Source organism: Pinus tabuliformis, chromosome 3_1, assembly GCF_031772625.1.
Source record: "Pinus tabuliformis cultivar Carrire ecotype Pingquan chromosome 3_1, CPIR1, whole genome shotgun sequence".
Classification (NCBI taxonomy): domain Eukaryota; kingdom Viridiplantae; phylum Streptophyta; class Pinopsida; order Pinales; family Pinaceae; genus Pinus; species Pinus tabuliformis.
In genome coordinates, this window is record NC_142301.1 from 125,131,167 (window position 1) to 125,136,643 (window position 5,477).

Here is a 5,477-nt window from a genome sequence, read left to right on the forward strand (position 1 = left end):
TGAATCCACTTATCTTCACGCCCACGCATTTGAGTCCCAATAACTTTCTGCTCCACCACTCTACAGTAGCATCAAAGATAGCCTTTGTCCCGTCAATATCACCCTCCTGGAGGAGTATTGTGGCCGCAAAGTGTAGACTGGAGTCAATATAAAAGTGGGGGATGAGAAAGAAATTTGGCAGACTGCTAAAATTGACGGAAATCGTGGGGAAGTGGTGACCATCTGATCAGAGGAGATCGATGTATATCAGGTCAGAACATGCAAGCAGGTTAACATTTTAAATGGACGCGATGTGGTTATTAAAAAGAGTTTAAGGTTCAGAGTGATCAGACCATCTGTTTAATGGGTGATCAGACACATATCACTTCTGAAAGTGCGCACAGGTTAACGTTAGAAATGGACGCAATAAGGTTTTATACAACAGGATTAAAACCTCGTTGAGTTCCAGCCATCAAGACCATTTGTTGGTTGATTGATCAGACGATAATCGCACATGAACATGTGCGTGGGTTAACGGACCTGTTGTGACCCGATATGTTATCAAAAAAAGGATTAATTTTTATTTGAATTCCGGTCATACAAGTCAAACAATTGTTTCATTTTGGATGTGCTTAAGTATAAAGATTAACAGATTTCACATACATCTATTGTCAATAATAGGTATAGGCCAATGCCATCTTTGACTGAAATTTTCCACCTTCTACTCAGCAAAATTTCATAAAGAAATAAGGCAGACACCCTCCATTGGCTACACTGTATTTCCTATTCTATTTCCATTGGCTTATATTCTCAGATGAAGTATCAACATAGTATATTGAAGTTGGTATTGAAGTTTTTTTAATTAGTTTTTTATCTAATAATGAAGGAAGAAAGTTGAAAATTAAAAGCAATATTTTTTGGAGGACAGTTTTGTCATTTCCTGCCATTAGAACTATTACACTTTTATTTTAATAGTGGTGCACTTGTTATGGCTCTAATTGGTGGTGTATTAGAGTTTTTCAAAACTCTGATACAATCTATTGTCGAAGACACAGTTAAAATCAACAAGAACACTCTATGTGATATTAAAACATGTCTGCAAAATACACAGGAAAAGATAGACTTTTTGGAGCTTGAATCTAAACTACAGTAGGAAGAATTACAGCAGTGGAGTCATCATTCTGAACCTGTTTCTGTTTAGAATATTGAAACAGACTCCCATAAACAGAAAAACAATAATCTTATAATTGATTCAGATTTAGTGCCCAATGAAGCAAAGTCACATGCAGATGCAGAAGCTCAGTCTGCACTTCACAAGTCGGTCATCAGAACTTTGGAAGAGCTTGTCCACAACAAGAACATAATAGGTATTGGATATGATAAGGAGGTTTCCTTTCATATTCCAGATTACTCAAAGCCCATTCAGTTTCAGAGTGCTGGATTCCTTCATGAAAGTCCACCTTCAGCTGTTCCAGATTTTGCTCCTCTTCCACATCAGCCACAACAAATTGTAAAATGCCAACACTATGACCGAGTTGGCCATATGAAAGATCATTGTTTTGATCTTCATCCATGTAAGAACTGTCATAAAACCAGTCATTCTTCAAACAGATGCTTCAGGTACAAACCTCCTGCAAGAACAAAGATTCATTTAGGATGGATTTCTTCTTGGCAATGGGCATCAACAACCAAGAAGATATTTCAATCATATGTCTGAACTTGTTCTACAGTATTGAACAGTCTTGCAGTTGAGTTTTCTCCTTCATCTCACCTTGTATCTGATAGGTGGGGAAATGATGGTCATATACAAGCTTCAAAGCCACATCAAGTGAGCCTGAGCCACAACTTGCCATACCAGATTCAGAGTTGTAGCCAAAGACAAATATGCCCTTGAACATGCCTTCAGTCGGTGATACCTCTTCAAAGAATTGGAGACACTTCCTCTAGTAGAAGACTTCAACTTCTTGCCAATTTTGGAAGAGTTCTAGGAATTGCATTAAGCATTCCAGAGTTGTTGGTCATCCTTAAACCATCACAGGTTGAAACCTCCCTTTTCAGGTTGAGGTTCTCCCTTTTTATGCGGGATGAGACCTCCCTTTCATGGTTGAAGGTTTCCCTCTTCAAAACATCAGGAGCACTTCCTCTAGCAGAAGACCTAAGCTTCATGCCAGACTTGGAAGAGTTCTAGGAACTGCACTAAGCATTCCAGTGTTGGCGGTCATCCTTAAAGCACCTCCCTTATACCAACATTTCAGAGAGCACATTCAGCCTAGTGCTTCCATGCATTTTTGCACGTTTTGTATTACATCTCTCTTCTTTGACTCATACATAACCCTTTGGATTAAGGGGGGGAATGTTGGAAACCTAATCCTCTAAGGGTTGGTGTGGAAGCTGAATAGTCTAAGGAAGTCCAAGAGACTTTGGAATACAAAACCAAAGGTCATATGAATGTACTATAAATGTATATCATTTTTTAATAATAGATATACTCTCATGCTTATCTTTAATATTATGTTGCCTCCATGTATGTGTTTAACAGAATGACTTACTTAACACAGTTGAATTCTAAAATGATATCTAATATAATGCACTACGAAAACCCCTCAATACTTCAATTCAAAAAGAGTGAAGGGAACTCTACTTGAATGGTTCATGAGGCACAATACTTGCTAAGGTTTTGCAAATGGGGTAGCAAGCTAAGTGGGCTTGATTGTGGGGAAATGTCCATAGTTAAGCGTGCTTGAGCTAGAGGCGATCTGGGATGTGTGACCTCCTGGGAAGTCTTGGTTACCAGGTGCAAGCCTGAGAAGTGATGATTGATGCTATGTGATTCATTTCACTAGTTTCAATCCCACTTCTTCACCCCTGTGAGCATCACCCGATGCAATGAGTGCTAAGTGAACTATTCAAAAATCATGAGAAATTAGTCAATTACGACTACCTCTCATGGAAATGGTCATAGATGAATGACTTACTTAACATAGTTGAATCCCAAAATGATATCTAATATAATGCACTGCAAAAACCCCTCAATACTTAAATTCAAAAAGAGTGAAGGGAACTCTACATGAATGGTTCATGAGGAACAATACTTGCTAAGGTTTTGCAAATGGGGTAGCAAGCTAAGTAGGCTTGATTGTGGGGAAAACTCCACAGTTAAGCACGCTTGAGCCAAAGGCGATCTGGGATGGGTGACCTCCCGAGAAGTCCAGGTTACCGTGTGCAAGCCCCGGAATTGATGATTGACTCTACGTGATTCATTTCACTAGTTTCAATCCCACTTCTTCACCCTTGTGAGAATCACTTGATGTAATGAGTGCTAAGTGAACTATTCAAAAATCATAAGAAATTAGTGAGTTATGACTAGTACCTCTCATGGAAATGGTCATAGATGAATGACTTACTTAACACAGTTGAATCCCAAAATGATATCTAATAAAAAGTCCCTTGAGCCTCACTGTAACAAAATTCAGAGGCATGTAGCCACCACATCTCTTCTAAGGAATAAGATACCATTGCCCAAGCTAGTTTATTCTATTTCTGCATGTAAGCATATTTCAATTCTTTGATATTAATAAAATGATGTTTATTTCTATTGCATCTCTGTATTTATGTGTTATCTGTATTTTTTGCGTTCCTACATGAGTCTTGATCATTTTTTAGGCATGGTAGCACATAAACAAGTCTCTTTCAAGTCTGCTAGAGTAATTCAACTCTAGCAGACTTAATTTCCACCGTTGCATTCAACTTCTCCGTTGATTTCTTTAATGGTTTCCCCCAAATACCTGGTCGATTGTTGTTCACATTGCAAAACTAGTGTGGTATTCCACAATATTAGGTCATCTTGAGTTGTTAATCCAAGGTTATTCACCAGATCCATGCCCATATAAGCTCTGACCCTACAATATTTTGCATTTACACAAAAATACTCAATGACAGTTAATGATCACCAAACATTCAAATTAATGGAAAATATTGATAAGCTATTAATGGTCACCAAGCATTCCAATTAACATCAGAGAAGAAAACAACTTATCATTGCTTGCCTATAAACCTGTATAGAAACTAAGTGAGTTGCAAAGGCCATGGACGTAGTAACATTGAAGCAATCTGATATCATCCAGTCACTAAACATGATCTAGCAATCTGATCCAATCACTAAACACGATCCAACAATCTGATCCGATCATATTACTAAATAAACTTTGTCATGCCCACACCTGCAAAATCCCATTCCCTTATCTTCATTGCATCTCTGACAGGCTGTACAAAGATCCATATTTTCTTCCAGTTGAAATGCACAAATGATGGGTTGTCGATTCCCCTGGTCACCTTACATGTCATGTGATTTTTATTAAAATATTTATTTAAGACATTCATAATGTGCAAAATGAAAAATGCTTGTGAAATCAAAGCCCTCCAAACTTATATAAGGTCGTCCATTTAAAAAAAACACCTCAATGCCACCTGAGATTGAAATAGATATACCTATTATCATAATTGAAATTATTACTATTTTTTCCGCTTATTATTATTATATTATTATCAATATATTATCGGTTAATAAAAATAATTTAACTCTTCCGAGTATAAAATGAAATAAACTAAATTAATAATTTGAAAATTTAATTTTAATTTTAATTTATTTATATAATTTTATATTTGGATTGAAAAGTATATATATCTATTAAGTTTTATAATTGTTTTCAATACTAAATTATAATTCAAATATTGGAAGTAATGCTTCCATAACTTCCAAGTTGTCGTGAGTTGTCATTGTGAGTATCTAGGTGTAATTGTGGAAGTAATTATTTCCCTATATATGTGAGTTTTCTATGAGTCACAGATCCACCTTTTTCGGACCTTATCATCTAGAAGTCACTATCTAATTCTTATATGTGAACTGCTTTATGTGATGAATAAACATAGTGTGTGATTTGTTGTGTGCACAATCACTCTCTCTCTAATTTCTAGCATTGTATCAAAGCCTATTCTAACTTGATTCCCCTAGGGGAAGGCCAAAAATATGTGAGCAAGCCTTGAGTTTTAGTGCTTTGTAAATAAAAAAGGATAGAGTGGGTGATATCAGATTAATTTAGTGTGAAATTTATGTGTTATTCTTGTCTATTTTGTAGATTTGTAGATATGTTCATTACTTTTGTTTTAAGTGTTATTGTAATGAGATTGGGTACCAGAAATGGCATAAAAATGTGGAAGAAAAGGACATGTATATTGATTTTAGAGACGCTTCAGTTGCCTTCAAAATAAGGAGCCTTGTGTGAATTGGTGCAGATTGGACGATGATCACATATTTCCTATCTGGAATCAGATTTGTGTAGGGATGATCAACATTCAATATCTTTTTTTTTCAGAGGAGGGCGAACCCCCTTGAAGAAGCTATATAAGTCTAATTACAACTGTACATAGTACATCATATGCTGCAGCCCAGCCTCTGCAGGATTCGATACCGGTCTGGGGCATGAAAACCAACCGCCCCG